The 20,243-nt window shown below is 38.9% G+C and overlaps 1 non-coding gene across 1 annotated transcript; it reads right to left on the reverse strand.

Moving 5' to 3' along the window:
• Window positions 1–14,222: 14,222 nt before the first annotated feature.
• On the reverse strand, window positions 14,223–14,294 carry TRNAA-AGC. Its single transcript has one exon. It is a non-coding gene; the product is annotated as a tRNA-Ala (tRNA).
• Window positions 14,295–20,243: the final 5,949 nt, after the last annotated feature.

Raw genomic sequence — 20,243 nt, forward strand, 5'->3', positions numbered from 1 at the left:
AGTTATTCTGGAATTCTGTTCCCTTCTCCAGGGGATCTTCCCAATCCAGGAATCGAACCCAGGTCTCCTGCATTACAGGTGGATTCTTCACTGTCTGAGCCACCAGTGAAGCCCTGGGGGCTTAAAAAGCAGTGTATTTCCTCACCAGGAGGCAAACTAAGGCTTCTTCATTACTATATCACTCTGAATCTTTATAACCAGAGAATCACTGCAAGACTATCCCAAGCATGGTCCTTGACTTTATTTGCAAGGACTTTATTTACTGCTTGATTCTCTGATGGCCGAAATGGGAACATGAGCAAAAAGACTCTAGGGCTATTGAAAATGAGGGGAACTCTATTCTCTCCCATTCCTCTCTATTATCATTATCAGCCTGAATGATTTCTGGGGAAGGGCAGCATGATGTGATGATAAGAACATGAACCTGGGTCTAGGCAACAAATCCTTTGAACCCCAGCCAACTCCTTATGAGCTGTATGACCGAGGACAAATGGTTATACATCCCTGAGCCTATTTACAGCATTCTTATCCAGAAAATTGAGAAGAGACTATCTGCACCAGCTCACTTCTGTTGTGAAAATTAAAGACACAGCATAAAGATCTTGACACAAAGCAGATATCTAATAAATACTGTTTTCAAATATTTTTTTTACGTATGTTTATTCTTTCTCTTTGCCCCTGTATCTGTGAAGATAAAGATGAAAGGTTATCTGGGAGGAAGAATCTTGTGTCAGCATCTTGTTGACTCAGGGAACCTAGGAGAACAAATATCTGGTGGTAAAAAAATCTTCTGGTGTCTCTTTGGGTCTGTTTAATGAGTCCTGGACATGGGACCTTCAGGCTGCCTCCCTCTGTTCATTAAAGCCTAATGGTGTGTAGAATCCAAGGCAGGGGTGAACAGTCAGAAATTCACCTTTAAAAATAAGATTTGCTGTGATTCCCCCCAGGGACTGTGGCCTGGGGAATAAGCTGCCTGTTCTTGGGGCTGTCTGCTCTGTGGGAGAGTGACTGTCAGTGACTTTCAGCTTGTCAAATACATTTCTTAGCCATCAGTATTTACTCCTGAGGGAGCCACCACTGGGAGTATCAGAGCAGAGAGAAGTTAAATAGACCACACTGGTTTTGTAGCATCACGGCTCACGCAGGCCCAGCAGGAAGCTCCCCATTCCTGGAATTCACAGGTGGCATCCTCTGATCCTAAGTGCCTCCTCAACTCCTTCCATTTTAAAACCCACTGGATTTAGCTGCTGCTTAATCCATGCCAACGTGGTGGCCTGCACCGGCATGTACACTGCTGTTGGCTTTTACAGCCATCCGGTGAAGAGGGGATCAATGAGTAATTTGAATTTAAAGATAAAACTGAGGTTCAGAGAAGTTAAATTACTTTCCCATAACCACACAGAGAGTTTTGCAAAACAAGATCCAAACCTACACTGATTTATAGTGCTCTGGGTGAAAATCATCAGCAAGGGAGTACGATCTGAATTTAGCTGTCTGAAACCTCTTTATCTGACATGTTCTCAGGCTCATCGTGGTGCTAAGCTCATTCACTCTTTCTGCTTCTATCGGTCTCTATAAAAAGTTTCTCTGATCAAGTCTGTTCTGCCCACTTCCTACTAAGTAGATAGGTCTTATTTTGATTTTTTTATTGGAGTGTAATGGCTTTACAATATTGTGTTAGTTTCTTTTGTACAATGAGTGTACACATGTGTAGATGCTGCATGTATACATGTATCCCCTCCATCTAGGACCTCCTTCCAACCCCTCCATCTTACCCTTCTAGGTCATAACCAAACATTGAGCTGAGCATCCTGTGCTACCCAGGAGGTTCCAACCAACTATCTATTTTATACATGATAGTGTATATGTGGTGGTTTAGTTGGTAAGTCATGTCCGACTCTTCTGACCCCATGGACTATAGCCCACCAGGCTCCTCTGTCCATGGGATTTCCCAGGCAAGAATACTGGAGTGGGTTGCCATTTCCTTTTCCAGGGGATCTTCCTGACCCAGGGCTTGAACCAGGGTCTCTTGCATTGCAGGTGGATTCTTTACCAGTTGAACCACCAGGGAACCCCTTATAGAGTATATATATTAGTCCTAATCTCCCAATTCTTCCCACCCTCCTCTCCTCCCACAAACAAGACCAAGAAGTGTGCAACGGACAAGTATAACTTGGATCCCATTTGCCCATACCCATGGTAATAAGAACCAGAATCTAGGGAACACCTACTCTGCACCTGGTACATCTGTTCCCATTCAAAGTTGTTTATATATACTGACTCCTTAGAGCCTCACAATAGACTCAGGAAGTAGGTATTGTTATCTCAGACTTACAGATCAAAAAAAAAAAAAGAAACAGAGATAATGCAACTTGCTTAAGATTGTACAGCTAATAAGCAGCAGAATGAGGATTCGAGGCCAGGGAGATTGATTCTAGGGGTGTTCCTAATGATGAACCAGACTGGCTATATTTCTATACTGTCTTTTCAGCAATGTTAGAAGGAGAAAGGCACATAAAGAAACAATAGCCTTTTTTCAGTTTTTAAGAGAAGATGGTGAGCAGATGTAAGTAGGAGGAAAATACCTTAGAAGCTCATTGAGACAATGGAGTGCCCGCCAAGGAAGGGTTATTGAGGCAACATCTCTGGAAATAATTTTAAAATAGATTAGCAAAGCATATCAAGGGAAAAGACAGAGAAAGGGCCTGAAAGGGCTGCCAGGAGTCATGTTGATTATGCCTAGAGGCTTCCATTTTAAAGGCTTAGGATACATTGAATGATGTACCCTATTTCTGATATTGAGTGTATGCCAGGGAAAGAAGAAAAAAAAAATGCAATGATGAGAATCAGAGCATGTACTAAAGATACCGAACAAAAGTGTTCATATGCCAGAGTGTCCTTGAAGTGCAAATTCTTCTCTGCCATTGGACCAGAGGTCACTGAGTCATTACTGAGATGATGAGCTTATGTTGGTAAAAACCCCAGGGGTAACCAGCATTTCTCTTGCTGAATCACATTTACTCACATCTGCATTTTGGTTCAGGAAGCAGCAAGTCTGTAGTTGGGAAGGAAGGTTACATTCCTTTATTTGCTTACATGTTGAAAGGATAAATACATTCAAGAGAGCTTGAGATAAGCTTTTGTGGTTTCAGACAACATATGCGTGTATAAAGAACCTGGAGGAATTTGTTAAATGTAAATTCCCAGTCCTCCTCTCCCAAAAATATAATCCTGAGGGTCTATAATGAGGCTTTAGGGATCTTCACTTAATAAATCTGCTTAAGGCATTTCTTTTGCAAGCGGGTCTTCGCATCTCACTTTGAGAAGACCAGTTAGTGGTTCTTAATGAGACATGGCTTAAATTTGCCTGTGAGTCTTTACAAAACTGCTTGTCTGCAGGGTCAAAGCCACTAGGCTCAGAATTCTGTGGAAAGAGGCCAGTCGTCACAGACTGGGTTTCTCAGGAAGCTAACTCTGAGACAGAGATGACCTCTGAAAACAAAGAGATTGGGCAGAGAAAGAAAATGAGCTGCAAGGCATTATCAAAGGAGGCCTCAACTCCTCTGAGAGACTGAGGTGTTAGGATGCCTCTGCAGAGGTACCTTTATGTAGGATGAGGGAGCTGGGACTTTATATCCACCTGTTGGATGATTCCAGATGCTGGCTGCCCTGGAGGGAAGGAGACCTTAGCCATTAGTCTTGACAATCCCTACAGAGTCTCAGGGTGGAGAACCATCTGCCAGCCTCCAGAGAGTAGATCTGGGCAGTGCCTCACCACATCCCCCAGGGTGAGAGGGCATTTGACTTGGTTTGGTTTTCTCTCAGTTCCATGGGTGATGCTTGTGCCCTGCCAAGTTGAGAACTAGGAATGTGACATGTCACTGGCTGTGAGGAGAAAGAAAGTATATTGTTTTCCCTACAGGGCCAGCCTTATTGCTATCTCCCAGAGAATTCTGACTCATCCTACACAATTCCGATCAAGTGTCATCTACTCTTTTGAAGACTTTTTGACTGATTCAGGCAGAGTTAATCACTCAGCTCTCAGAGCTATCACTTGTATGAACTTACATTATATCTTTCCTCCCTGTTAGCCTGTTTATTTCACCATATCATATTTGTTTTTATATCCTAGCATCTAACGGTGTCTACACATAGTGGATGGTGAATGAATGAATGGATGAATGAATAATTTGCTTATTGGTAACTGAAAAGTTAGAAGAGGAGGCAATGAGGAGATAACACTCCTAATAAGTATCTCTTGGTAGGGTGACTCAGTGGTAAACAATCAGCCTGCCAATGCAGGAGAAATGGGTTTGATTGTTGGGTCAGGAAGCTCCCCTGGAGGAGGAAATGGCAATCCACTCCAGTACTCTTGCATGGAAAATCCCATGGACAGAGGAGCCTGGTGGGCTAGAGTCCATGGGGTGGCACAAAGTCGGACATGGCTGAGCATGCAAGCACATGTCTCAAAAATAAACTTTGGGTAGACTCAATAATATTTCCACCTTCTTAAGGCAATTCTGATATCACAGCACCTCTCAATCTGCTTGGTAATCAGGGATTATTTGGAAAAACTTTTTAGACCAACTTCTAGAGTGAATTTCACATTAAAAAAAAATATTTTAAAAGTGGGACAAATTCTAGTGTGATCCTGTATACCCTCTTTGTCTCTCTAGGACTCATGGCAGCCTTGTCACCTTCTTGCCTGTTAGAAGCGCATGTGTCAAATGAATCGGATGGCATGATGAACTAGCCAGCTGGTAGCAGATTTCACAAAGCCTCTGATTAGTGGTTTTTAGAAGACTAAGACTTTCTTCCTCTTCCCCAGTAATCCAAATTCCCAGTAGGTTCCCTGAGTTATCCAGTATCCTATGATGTATATCACCAAGGGCAGTCAGATATACAAAGTCAAGTAAATTCTTAGCCAAGTAGCCCTTAGCTTGATTAGCTTGCAGCCTGTGCTCTCTCCAGTCACTTGCAGGAACAACCCTGAGGGGAACCACCAGTGGTCAGCCACAATAACAGGTCACTGAGGACTCGGAGGGGGAGGAAAACACAATGAGTTTCACAAGTTCCTTATCCATCTGAGAAATGCCTGGGGACACAAGTTGTTTGGGAGCACAGTACCATTACAGGCTCCTGACAGTTTATTTCAGATTTGTCCTCAGGGACAGAGTATCAACATTTCCTACTGATGGCTTGAATAGGTGAGTGATGCTGCCAGTTATTCAAGCAGAAAAGAAGAGCTTAGGAATGAAATAGGAACTTTGGTTTCCCTTCAGTGTCTCTACAGCTGGAAGTTTTCTAGTATTTTCTTTCCTGCAAAAACCAGTGCTCGAAACCTTCAGGAGGTGGCACAGCGGGTAGAAGGGTATTCGTTCCGGATCCCCCATCCCACCTGACTTCAGCATAAATGATTGCTTCACTCCAAGATAGCATTTTAGTACAGCTGATTTTCTGAGAACAAACCTTAACCCTTTGGGAAGTCCTGTGGATACCTTATAAGTACATCTACAGGAAACCCTTCATTTTTATGAATGTAGGTGACTATGAAGACAATAAAGCTAAATGTTCAATATGAGTAAAATAGTCTAGATAGTTGGACTAATGAGTACTTCAAAGACAAAGGATAAACTGGCAATAGGAGAAAGGAAGCTAATGTCTCCTAAATACCAGATCCCCTACACCTATCTCCTCACCTTTCCCTGCAGTGGAATCATGGCCCTCTGTGCTTTAGAGATGAGGCTCAAAGAATGAAATCAGTTACCCACTGTTGCACCTTTAGTGAGGAACGATACTGGGTTCCTGCTCACCCTTCTCATCTCTGATGCTTCCTGGTAGACTTGAGAGGAACAGAAACTAGAGAACAAAGAGGAGGAACACGATGGAAGATGGTGGCAGTAGTATTGGGTTGGCCAAGAAGTTCTTTGGGGCTTTTCTGTATGAAAAAACTGGAACAAACTTTCTGGCCAATCCAGTGAAATGGACTAATAGATTATATTCTGGAGTACTGTCATTAGAATCACCCAGGAGCTTACAGAAACGGTGACTCTTTCATTCCCTGTTGATGCATAACACACCTACTCCACAACTTAGTAGCCTAAATAAAAACAAGGTATTATTTTTTTCATGAGTCTATGACCCAGTGGGGGCAGTTCTTCTGTCTCAGCTGAGTTTGGCAGAGGTCCTGGGTTGTCTAATAGGTTCCCAAACGGCCTCACTCACTTGATATTCTCTGCCAGCAATAAGCTCAGCTGGGGCTTTCAGCAACAGGTCTCACTTCTTCCTGCGAGCATCTCCAAGGAGCCACAAGGCTTCTTTATAGTTGGCAGGTGGGTTCCAAGAAGGAGCACTCCCAGATAACAAGCCCCAACAGATAAGCACTTCTCAAACTATTGCTTCCTTCACATAATGCCTCACTACCCAAAGCCAATCAAATGGACTAACCCCTTTAGGGGAGAGACCTCTACAAGGGCAAGGAGACTACCTACAACAGAGAGGTCTCCTTTCCCTGCTATGTAGATTTTTATTTTTATTTTTTTTGCTTACAAATCAAAAGAGGTTGTACGCAGGCATCTATTTTTAATACGCTTTCTAAAGTATCTCTATACTCTATCTTCCTACCTTTCCTTATCTACCACTGTTATAGCCACGCTTTCCGGGAAACAAACTCACTCAGAAGGACAATGCAGATAGTGGAGTGCAGTTTATTACGCCGGCGGGCCCAAGGCAGAGTCTCCTCTTAGCCAAGGACCCTGACCAGCATTTGTGAAAATCTTTTATACCCCATGTGTACGCGTCCAAACCCACTACCCCAATTCCCTTAAGACTTACATAAACAAAGGAAGGGTAAATACAACTACAATAACCCCATCATTCACGTGTTATATGTTCAAACAGTCAATAATCAATAAGCCCGCAGTTACATTCCAAATAGTTAATAACCGATAAGCCTGTGCTTACATTCTGATAGATAGTGTCAAGAGGCAGGGGTGATTAGTGTCTGTTTTCTCTTCTTCAAGATTCCCTTGCCCAGAGGGGGGTCTTATCCTTCCATTGTCATTCCCACAGGTGCTAAGCACAGAGTTCAGAGTCCACTGGAGAGGTGGCCGCACATGATCAGCACAGACAGGCCTGAGATGGAGTCCAGGCCCTATGAATTCCTTCTTCACCACCTACTTTCTTTCTTTAAAACCTTCTTTTTGCTGAAAATCTTGGTTAATTCATTAATCTGCAAGGCAATGGGTTTATTGCTTGTGGGAGAAAGAGATCCATTGATCTGGAGAGAAAACAGTAATAACAACAACCACAAAAATTCCACTAAAAAAGCAATGTGTAAAAAAAAAAAAAAAAAAAGCAATGTGTAGTCACGAATGACCTCCATGTCACTATGAAATGAACATTTTTCAATCGTCATCTTTCTCAGTTCTTTACCAGCTCTCAATAGTGTTGATTGCCCAGTCCTTCTTAAGATACTCTCTTCCTTCACCATTTGTGATGTATCGTGCACACCTCCTTTTCTTCTTTTCTGTTTGCTAGTTCTAGTCTCTTTCTTGTTCACTTTTTTCTCTCTAACTTCAAATGTTTGCATTTTTCAAGGCTTGATTCCAAGTGCTTTCCCCCTCTCAACCTCTATTCATTCTCTAGGCAATATCACACCCACCAAATGCTTCCATCATCAACTATCATGTATATGCAAATAACTCCCAAGTTTATGAGACTAGTCTGTAACTTTGCACTGAGTTAGCCTATAGGCAGTCTTATACCTCCAACTATTTTCCCCCCACACTTCTCCTAGCATGTCTCAAAGGAATTAAAACTAATAATGTCCAAAACTGAATTCAATCCCCCCTTCTACCTAGTGTCAATCTGTTCTTCTTCTATTGTTCATTATGTTAGTAAAGCATGCAATCATCTAGGTCATTCTTCAATGAGAGTTTGAAGAGTAATTCTGTCACTTCACTCTCTATCAACCACCCACACACCTCATTCAATCTACCATGACTTTTTCATCTTATCTCCTCTAATATATCAGCTTCTCTCTGGCTTCTTCTACTATAGCATCCTCAGGCAGACTGCCATCGTTTCTCGTCCAGAAAGCAAATTGTAAAAAAAAAACTTTCTAAGTGGTCCCCCAGAATTGTCTCATTCCATTTCCTTCCACCTTTTTGACCCACCATTATTTGTCCATGTGTCAATCACAGTAATCTGTCTCAAAAAAACCACAATGTCTAATTATGTCGTTTCATTTAAAGCATTCATTATTTTCCCAATGCTTTTAGAATAAAAAACAAAATCTTACCATGATTCACAAGATCTTGAATGATCAGTTTCTGCTTCCTATCCAGTCCCTTGTCCCAATCTCCCTCCTGTTTTCTGTAGTTCACATGCCCTGGCGTTCTTTTCATTTTTCAAATGTAGAAATATCTCCTACCTGACAACTTTGAATGCCTCCTCAACCCCATTTTCTTGCTGATTCTTCAGATCTCAGTTCATACATCTCCTCCTTAGAGAAGTTGGTGAGTGTTCACCATACCCAGCAGGCTATATCAGGATTTCTTATCACACTCACAGACCCATGAATTTCTGATAATTAATCACAGTTCATGATAATGCATCTGTTTGTGTATTTAATATGTAAATGTCTCACCCATTAGATAGTAAGGTCTATGAGAGGAGAAGTACATTTGTTTAACTCATTATATCTGTAATATCTGTCAAATAAAATACCTTAGCATGTTTTTGGTTGAGTGAGTAAATGGAGGGAGGAAGGAAAGAAAATGCTTTGAGGACCAAGACTGCCACCTTTAATGTTAATTGCCTGCTTCTTTGAACCGTTTTTGTCATACATCCCTCATTTTCTCTGGTAGACTACTCCTGGCCAGGATTGTTTCATTTTGTGCCATGACCTTTGTGCTCTGTGGTTAGCCTCCCTCAACACCAGCATCTGGAGCTTCCCTTCCTGGAATGAACCCTACTTCTTCCAGGCATGTTCTAGTCTCAAACTAAGTACTAGTCCTTGGAGTTGCACTTGCTAAAAATATCCTGGTTCTGGTGAGCAAAGTCTCAAGATTACATAATACCTCTCAAAGTTGGCTCCATGATATATACATAAAAGAAACAAAACCTATGTGCCAATGCTAAGATGAATTCCACCTATAACTGGATTGAATGGTTGCTGAAGAGTATAGGGGATTGTTGCTAAAGGAGACAAATTTCTGCAAGTAAACTACCAATATTAATACTAGGATATATGCATATGCATTGTTTGACATCTGCAAGGTACCTACTTCCTGTTTCCAAACAAAGCTTGCCCTTGAGAAGTATAAGTTTGTTTGGTTTCTCCACTCATTTAAATTTCTGACAAAGCAACCTATAGTGCAACCAATCAGACCAAGCTGCTTTGACACTCTGGGATGTCTGAAGCATACTGAGGGCAATCGATCAGACTGCACTACTGTCCATTCACCTTCAACTAATCCATTCTGCCTTGACCTACACTAGGGAGGATTACTCAGAAATTTGGTTTCTGCCATTTGTAAGAGTTGAGAGTTAAGTTGTATAGGCTCCTAATCATTACTGCACTTTGTACTTTTAACGGATATTTTCATCTTGGTATTCACTTTTCCTCCCTTCTGCACACCCTCTGAACTGACTTGTGTATAGACTAGCTTTGCACATTGATGAACTGGAAAAATGGTGCTCAGCAGTTTTGCATTGGGAAAATTATCTGTATTTTATTAAGGATGAAAATGGTTTTTAATGGTTATTTAAAGGCGAGAGTTCTTAGAATGTTTTCCATAGGGCCCTAGTGGACATGGTTAGTTCATTTCATAACTGACACATTAACCTGTCTCCAGGAAGTCCTCTTGTTTCTTGTTGACTGAGTTACACTAAACTCTGGATAATTATACCATCTGCAAAGAAAGACAGATATTTTGCAGACATTTTTACAATTCATGGACTAGGAATTCAAGTGTGTTTTTTTTTCTTCCCAATTTTGACAATAGAAAATGACCCCAAACATCTCACATTTAGCGTATACCAAACCAAGATCACTGGTGATTTTTAAAAAATGTATACTCATCCATCCATTAATTAACCCATGTTCCATTCATCTCCTTATACAAGGAATGTGTATTGCACCTGTACCGTGTCCTGCTGTTGAGTTAGATACTAGGGGTATATTGATAAATAGCATAAAAAATTAAAAAACAAAACAATATATAGTTCCTGGCCTGTGGCGCTAATGCTTGTAAAGAAATAGAAATTAAAAAATCACAGGTCAGATGTGCAATTGCTTCTATGACCACCACCATAAATGATAGCTATATTATTTCTATGTAAGCATATAGTATAGCTCTCTTGCCTATACACATACAGGTAAAGAGAAAGATTTGCTTAACCTCTGACCTCTTACTACAGTCTACTAATTATGGAGGGATTAAAATTTTTTAAATACTGCCCATAGTTATAATGCTCATAAGGTTTTGCTATAGTAGGTGTGTTTTGATAGTTGAAAAAACTTCCTTTCCTGTTATATCTCCCCTGGTTCTTACAGAAAGTTCCATTACCACTTTAACACCTAGCACCCTCACAGGCTCGCCTTATATTTAGGAGGAACTTAACAACAACAAAAAAAACCTTATAGTTAACATAATTTGCTCATATTCTGTGAGTATCTCATGTGTGTTCCTGTCTTGCCTTTGCTCTGTTGTCTTCACCTAAAGGCCCACATTCCTTTAGACATTTATTTCTTCAATACATTTAAAAGATTAAGAATCATATATAGTACATTCTCAGACCACAATAGGATAAAATTAGAAATCATTTCCAGGAAAAAAAAACTGGGAAACTCACAAATAAGAGGAAAATAAACACTTCTATTTAACCTATGGATTATAGAAGAAATCAAAATAGAAATTATAAAATACTTTGAAATAAATGAAAAGGAAGATTCAGCATAACAGAACTTGTGAGATATAGCTAAGAACTAAGAATTGAGCAGTTCCTAGAGGGAAATTTATAGTTGGAAATACCTGTATTAGGAAAGAAGAAATATCTCAAATAAGTAACCTAACCTCTACATTAAGACACTGGAGAAAAATGTAAAACCAAAACTAAAGATGACAGAAGAAAAGAACTAAATATCAGAGTGGAAATTAATAGAGAATAGGAATAAAAAGAGTATAGATGAAATAGAGAAAATAAATGAAACCAAAAACTGATTCTTTGAAAAGATCAACTAAATTGAGAAAATTTTAGTTAGATATACCAAAAAAAAGAAGACTCAACTAGAATCAGAAATAAAAGAAAGAACATTAGCATTTCATACTAATACCAATCTTGTAGAAATAAAAGGGCTATAAAGTGAGTACATTGGACAATTGAAAGGCAACAAACTATATAACTCAGATAAAATGAACACATTCTACAAGGACATGGCTAAAACTGACTCGTGAAGAGCTTGGCTAAATGGATCCTATAATAAGTAAATTGAATTAAAAAAAAACACAAATATTATCTAGACCTAGATGTCTAGATTGTTAGATTTTATCAAATATTCAAGGAAGAATTAATCTCAATTCTTCACAAACTCTTCTCAAAAATAGTAGGGGAGGAAATAGTTCCCAAATTATAAGACCAATGTTACCCTGATACTGAGGCCAGAGAAAGATAACACAAGAAGTTACAGAATTAAACCCTACCTGACAAAATAATTGGGAATATATAATGATGCTTCTATTGGGAAGTGAATACCCTATGACATTCAGCTCTATAGGTAGGAAAAACAGAAGGGCCATATTTAACAAGATCAGAAGAACAATAAAAGTCTTCCCAAAGAAAGTCAATTTATTTTGAGGCCTCTTTTCCTGAAAGAAAAATATTGTCTCCAGTTCAAAATAGGTTTTCATAATTCAAGGAGCTCTAGAGTCTCCTTGTTACATTTCATCATTTGAGATTTGATTAAATCTAAATACTTTCACACTTATATATTCTAATCCTCTAGCCACTGAATAATCTACCTGTATCTTGCTTTCTGTTACAACAGAGAAAGTGCCACTCCATCTACACTCTAACATAGCAGCCCTGTATACATACACAATTATTATTTGACCTCTCAGTGGTGTGTATATGTGTGATACCCTATGAATTATATACGGTATATACATAAGTAAAAAGCCTGTTCCTCTTTGAAAATTCTTTTGTTGGCTGCAACACTACACTTAATGAGAAAGACATGAGATTTTTTCTAACCCTTAGTCACTCTTTCTAATGCCAGCATGCCAAAGGCTTTGGTGCCAATATAAATCCACTAAAAATGCTGCTGAGGCTACAGTGCCAGTACTGTTAGCACTGTTCTGAGATCAATGATCCATGGACGTTTAGAGAGAGATTCTTTTAGCATTTTCTTTTTTCTGCTTTCCTTTCTCTTTACCCTAGGCAAATGTCCCCAGTGGCTAGACAACAGACTATTTACATGAAAAGTAGTATGCTAAACTCAGCGTCACCTGCGATGATCAACACAGTGTAGTAGCTACAGATCACTTGCCCTAGGAGGAGTTCCTTCCAGAAATTTGCTCCTGTAAACAGAGTTCTGGTGATGTGACATATACATGCCCAGCTATAACCAAATCCCTCGACCTCCCCTGATTAATCTCAAGAAGGACTCTTGTTAATGACATTAAGTCATTTAATTGAAAGGGAGTAGAGCATACTTCATAAACTTTTGTTTGTTTCTCTAATTAAGATACCATTTTAATTAATTGAGTCACTTTAAAGTTCAGGTATCATTTGCCAGTTTGCCAGGGAGTCAAAACCACATATACCAAAGGACTAATAGATACATAGGAAGCTCACTGAAGCTGAACAAAGACTTGCTCTAAAACCATTCCTACCCATTTAGCTTAGATATGTGCCACTGCTTATTTGGCAATGCTACAGAATGGCAATAAGGATATCTCTTTGTGGGATTAATCTTCTTCTCCATCAGAATCAAGTTCTCCACTATAGACGTCTTTTGTTCTGACAGCAAACTCCAACCATACTCATTTAGCTGAGATGTTTCAAAATTTCACTTTTGTTCATTAGTGTCCCCCATCTGCATTCTTATCAAATTCTGAACCTGTCTGATGGGCATTTGGCATTTCTTGATCTTTCCCATCTTAGCTAGTATACTGAAATAGGTTGACCAGCTGTCTGCTTTTTTTTTTTTTTTTTTTTCGATTAACATTCATTTATATAATTGGATTCAATATCTCTGATCCTTAATAATAGATAAAATCCTCCCACCATACTAGGACCACCTAGTGCTGTCTTTCTCTCTTCCATTAAGGCAGGACATCTTTTCTCCTTACATGGTCTTGGCTCCAAACAATGGACAAAAGAGATTTGATGACCACCTGACTTGGTGCAGAAAAATCAACACAGAAGTTCTGGATTCTGTTTTACATAATTGCTTATGAGCAAAATACAGTGTATGTTTTTCCCTTTAAAGAAGGCAGCTAAATTCTTATAAGTGTGATTATTAAGTCTGAATATGTGAAGATGAAGTCAATAGTTGGAAATTCCTGTATGATGGTATATAAAATAGATGAAGCATCAAATAAGGCATGATATATAGCAACTGTAATCAAATGTATTTACTGTTGATAATTTTAATTAAGGAAGTTGTTAATGGAGTTGTGTATACTCAGGAAAGATTTCATGGCTTTATTTTTAGAAGCACAGACTCTCAAATTTACAAGTCATATGAATTAAATGAATCCAATGATCTACATGTAATTGAAAGCCGTCCTTCCTCTTTGCGACCCCATGGACTATATAGTCTCTGGAATTCTCCAGGCCGGAATACTGGAGTGGGTAGCCTTTCCCTTCTCCAGGGGATCTACCCAACCCAGGGATTGATCCCAGGTCTCTCACATTGCAGTCAAATTCTTTACCAGATTCTTTACCACAGAGGAAACCCAAGAATATTGGAGTGGGTGGCCTATCCCTTCTCCAGCAGATCTTCCCAGCCCAGGAATCAAACCCATGTCTCTTGCATTGCAGGCTGATTCTTTACCAACTGAGCTATCAGGGAAGCCCTGAAATTTTATTTGTCTGCCCTAGGTCTTAGTTGCAGCATGTGGGACCTAGTTCCCTGATCAGGGATCAAACCCCAGGCCCCCTGCATTGGGAGTTCAGAGACTTAGCCAGTGGACCACCAGGGAAGTCCAAGATGGAGGTACTGGGGATTGAACCCAGGGCCTCATACATGCTAAGCATGTGCTCTACCACTGAGCTATACCGCCAGCTATATAAAATAGATGAAACATTAAATAAGTTATGATATACAGCAACTGTAATCAAAAGTATTTACTGTTGATAATTTTAATTAAGGAAGTTGTTAATGGAGTTGTGTATATTCAGGAAAGATTTCAAGGCTTTATTTTTAGAAGCACAGACTCTCAAATTTACAAGTCATATGAATTAAATGAATCCAATGATCTACATGTAATTGAAAGCCGTCCTTCCAGTGCCAGAGGATAATTTTAATTGCAAATGTTATTAAAGTGTCCTCGTGAATTTATTTATATGAACAAAGTCCCCCATAATAGTGCTAGTATTTGGTTGTTTTAATGTGTATCATACAGTCATTAAAGGTCTCCAGAAGTTAAAATAAGTAATTTCCTCTTTCATTTATTTCTTAAAATATTGATATTCACTTCAAATTAGTTCCCTGAAAGCTTACAAAGTGGGTTGGTGATGTTTTTGTCTTAATGACACCAACATTTATTTTTGTGAAGGTTTAAGTTCTTCAATAAAAGGTAATCTGAGATTTTAAAGAAAAATGGATCATCCAAGTTCAACATAGGACCTATGTATAATAGAGAGTAGAGGAACTCTACATGATCCATACATGTCCATCTACTTCATTTTTGCTTTTGGGCAAAACACAAAATGATACACTCTTTAACCTGAATAGTGAAAGTAACATTTTAAGAGGAGAAGTTGGAGAAAAATTTGTAGTTAGCTCTCTTTGAAATCATTTGCTCATTTTCAGAAAGGTCAGAGAAGATGTGAACAAAGATTGTAATGCTGAGCTGAAGAAATCAGCCATTTATTTATTTTTTCATTCATGTAATGTATACATATTATGTGACTGTATAAATCTTGTTTTTCATTTTCTGTCTTTTATGATGCTTTGATATCTTAGGAACTTGGCTGACTGGGAAAAGAGAGGCTCTGCCAGGGCTAGTTAATTCTTAGAGATAGCAAATTAGTCCCTTTTGAACATACCTTTCATGTGCAAGCTAATGACCCAAAGTTCATATCTCTCAATCACCTTCTTTATTGAATATTTACATGTGAAGCCAATATTCCTCTTACCTGACCTGATCAGCCCAGGACTAGGTACCAGACAACTTGAGACAGCCCCTACTGAAATTGCAGCTGATGAAATTATTCGGACTAACTAATTATCCTGTATACCTTGCTTTACCCATTTCTTGCCTTAAAAACCATAATCATTTTCCCCCTATACTTTTCTCTAATCCCTTCTGCCTCCTGACCAACCTTGGTGCTACCCTATGTGGTCCTGCATGACATGGCATGTTCAGTTATCTTAGGAGCATATTTTCAATGGCAATTAGAATACAGAGTTTTCCTCTTCCCACATTGTGGAGCTTATAGTAGTTAAAATGATATCACTCATCCATATACACAGGTTTCCTTTGGAAAGTTTGTGATAACACTTGCATAATAAAAAATACACAATGTATAAATATCCCTTGTCTCAAAGAAAGCACAAGACCTTTCTGCTCCTATCAGTAATATAACACAATCTTCTCACCCTTAGCAAAAACATTTTATAAGAAAATTTGGAAATCATTAAAAATCAATGATCCAGAATTAAAATGGCCTATATTTTTAAAAGCTTTGTTTATCTTTCCTCATTAAAAATATCCTTTCAAAAAGCATTAATCCTGATGGTGTGAATTAATAACTGCATTTTGGAGTTTCATTGCTGTTCTTGTTTTACTCATGGTTCACCAATTTCCTGGGCCTGTTTGGGGGTACAATGCTATTTATGTAGCCACCGGATTATTATCTGTCTTGAAAAGTGACAGCAAAACTCTAGGGCTTCAGGGAGCAGAGGGAAGTTTGTTTGCATATAGAAAATGTAATTTTTTTTAGGAGAACAGATTCCAGACAGTCTAAAAATCAGGGTCAAGAAGTAGCAAGGACAAAAATGATAGAAAAATAGGGGGAAAGATAAGGGGGATCAAACACAAAATTTCTTTTAAAGTAAAACTGAGAAACAAGCCAGTATCAGATTATTTCATTCCAATCACTTCTTCAGTTCTCAAGGGACAAGGAGGATATTTAATAACATATAGGCTCAGAAAGGCCACATGACACCCAGGAAGGAATAGGAAAGTGAGACCTATGTGGATAAGGACTGGAATTCCTGTGCTAGAATTCCAATTTAGCACCACGGATCCATAAGCAAGTTATTTTCTTTCATTTTCTCATGCCTAAAATGGAGACTGTAATACCTACCACAGTGGGTAGTTATTAGAATTAAATGAATGTGAAAGAACTTAGGTAATAGTTGGAACATGAGAAATGCCCCCTTTCTAAATGGGACATGTAGCCTCATAAGTTTGGGACCTGTCACTGCACTGCAACGGATTTCTAGTTTTATAGAACTATGGTATTGTGTTTAAGTCAATTAAATGAATAAAAGTCTGGCTGTGGTTTTCAGGAGGGTCTGTATTTTAAGATCTTCTTAGTTGTAAAGTTCAGCTTAAAAATGAATAATGCATATGAAGGAAGCTGCTATATAACTCTTTCTAGAAGGCAAAATTGTGTATTGTATTTAAGCATGCTTTGAATATTGAAGAGTTTTTGGTTAAGTCGTGGGAAGACAATCCCAAGATAAAATATAAGAAAAGCAACTGAAATGGCCTTAAGTTTCTATTGAATTTTGGGTTCTGAAATATATGAAGGATGCTTTTCTCTTTCTTTGCTTCTGCTATAATCACCTGTGTAATGGTCTTGCCATCAATTCAGACCCTGCTGTGCTTAGAATCTCTTTCTCTCTGAGAAAACATCAGTCTGACATATGCATAAAAAGTTTTGGAGGATAATTTTGTTAGCCCACTTGACTTTGTCTATGATGAGTCTCTTGAAAATTTGTCTAGCACAAGATTCATCTTAGCTTCTGGAAATCATGGTGCTTCGTCACAATTCTGACTTGCATTTTCTTTGAAGGCAGACTAAAATTTCCAAATGTGAGATCACCCAAATAAGACCCTGAGATTAAAAATCAAACTCAATGCTCTGTGTGTGTGTGTGTGTGTGTGTATGTCTGTCTGTCTGTGCCTTTTTCAAATTACTTTCAACCGCTTCCCAGGTAGCTCAAAGAATTCGCCTGTCAATGCAGGAGACACAGGAGATATGGGTTCGATCCCTGTGTTGGGAAGACCCCCTGGAGGAGGCAATGACAACCCACTTCAGTATTCTTGCCTGGATAATCCTATGGAAAGAGAACCCTGGCAGGCTACAGTCCATGGAGTCACAAAGAGTCACCATGACTGAGCAACTGAGCATGCACGCACGTACATCCTGAGAAAAACCTCAACAGTTTTGTGTTGTAAAAATGTGTAATCTTTTGCAACACACATTTCTACAAAGAAAGTTCTTCACTAAAGTTCTTTTTCATGATGAGAGAGTCACGTGCTGAATGGAGTAAAGAAAATGACAGGATGGTAGGAATCAGTCAAAGCTTAGAAATAAAACACGTTCAGCCCCTCACTTTCACTTTCAACATGTGAGAGCAAAATCTCTCTGGATTTCTGCGTTTGTTTTAGATTACGTTTCTTCCAATTGGGGAAAAATATCAAATAGCAAATGTGTTAGTTAAAATATCAAATAACTGGTTTCAATGGTCTGATTCAATGTTATGCTTCTGACCTGGTTCGTATAAAATTCTAGTTCTTGCATTAATGGCTACAGAATATATACTCTGCCAACTTGAAAATTCTAACTCTAATGCAAAGACTTCTTTTTTTTTCCTCAAAAAGAAGGATGAGGACAAAGAAACTGTCACTGAGAACCAACTAAGCCCCCAGGTACCCTGATGTTTAAAAGATGAACCTAACATCTTGCTTAATGCATTCTCAAGAAAGTGTCTGATTTATGGAGCTTAATGTGCACTTAAGATATATCTGATTTGCAAAGCTTTCTTGATTAAAAAGGAGTCTTTTCTTGGTCCATGATGATAGGTTTGTAAAACTCAGATTGCCCACTAAGTGCAGGCTTTCTAAGGGAAATGTGTACTCTGTGGCACTTAAGAGCCCACTATCACATGACTCATCTCGTGGCCTGTCTCTCATTAGTGTGGTCTTGGACAGGGTCTTACATCCTCTAAGCCTCAGTTTCTCTTTTGTAATATAAGGATAACAATGATAACTGCCTAATAGGAAGAATGTGAAGATTCAATGAAATATTGTTGCTGAAAACCTTTGTAGAGGTTCTAAACCATATTGTGGGTTCAATAAATGATAGCTGTGTTTTAGCTGTTATTAATCCAATGATGTTTTATATGCACACAGAGAGCAACCACAGGAAGTGGAGCAACCATTCAAGGAAGGAGAAGATGACCTTCCCGCCTCAATTTTCTCTGCCTCAGATTATCCCCAACTTTTCAGTCTTTCTCCCCCTCTCTTTCCTACCCTTTTCTCTAATCTCGTCTCTTAACTCTCTCATTATAATTCTCTTCTTTTTCATCCCTAATTATTTTTTTATAATAGCTAAAATCTGCTGAGGATCAAATGCTTCACCTGTGTCATTTATATCGCTTAGAAACAATACAAATGTGGATATTATGTTATTATTACTAATTTTCAAATGAGGAAATTAAGTTAAACTTTTCCCTAGCCTAGACATTGGCATGCTACAGCCAGAATGTGAGCACCAGCTGATTTAACTCAAAAGCTAATTCTATTTTTATTATTGGACATATTTTGTTTAGTTATTTCTGCACAACAAAGTACCCCCAATCAAAATTGCTTTAAAAAGCTCCCGTTTAATTGGCTCATGATTCTACAGTTTAATGCTTCAGTCATGGCTCAGTGAGCTGATTCCTTTGGTCTGGGTTGGACTCATTCAGGCAGCTTCTGTCAGCTGTGTGTTGACAAGGCAGCTCTGCTGGTCTTAGAAGGCCATTCTCATGTCTTTTCAGGTTGGGTTGTTACAGGATGCTTTGAAATAGCCTTAACTGCAACTGCTAGTGTCTCCTCCATGCCTCCTCTCACATGCCTGCAGAAGAACACTGACATGTTTGTGTTACCATGGCCGGGTTCTGGTAGAGTACAGATTTTAGACCATAAGACCTGTTGAGATCTCGGTTCATAACTGGCTCCCTATATTATTGTTGGCCTCATTCTGTTAAAGTAAGTCACAAAATCCACATTCAAGGATTGAGGAAATAGTCTCCAACCTCTGATGAAAGGAACCATGAAGTTCATATTGCAGAGGAAATGAGTATAGGGAAGGATGAAAAATTGAGGATGTTTTTGCAATCAGTTTCCACACCAGATATTCTGGTACCTTGGTTTCTTCCCTGCACTTTGAGTGCCTGGTTTATTTTCATTTCCCTTAAATTCTGAAAAGCATGACAGAGTATCAAAATGCTTAGTCACCCACTAATAAAAACATCTTGCCTTTCTTAAGGCAAAGGATGCCAATTGGTTCTCAGGAGAGCAGAAAACTAATGGCAAAATCTCTGCTTAAGATGAGTACAATTGAGTATCTATAACAGTTGCATTGCAAAAAACCCAAAACAGAAAAAAACAAAAAACAAAAAACCTGCAGGATTATTTCCTTGCCATCTGTCTTTATTTTGCTAACTGACTCTGTTGACATCCCCAGGAAAGCCATGCATGAGGCAGCAATGGAAAAAAATCCACAAAGTAATTTTCAAACACACATTTCTATTTTTTTATGGCCTAAAGAGGAATACAGTTTGGGTTGCATAGCCCTATGGCAACAGACTGCAAAGCCATAGCAGGTACCCACTTCCAAATTTATCTTTGCCTAGAGCCCCATCTAATTTACTTTTAAGTATATTTCACCAGGATGCCCAAAGTCAAAATGTTATTTACAGCATGAGGCTAGCAACAGAACACACTGCATCAATTTCTGCAGAAGAAGGGAGCCCAGAAATCCATTCTCATGAAGGCAGGAAAACACAG

Source organism: Cervus elaphus, chromosome 15 (assembly GCF_910594005.1).
Source record: "Cervus elaphus chromosome 15, mCerEla1.1, whole genome shotgun sequence".
NCBI lineage: Eukaryota > Metazoa > Chordata > Mammalia > Artiodactyla > Cervidae > Cervus > Cervus elaphus.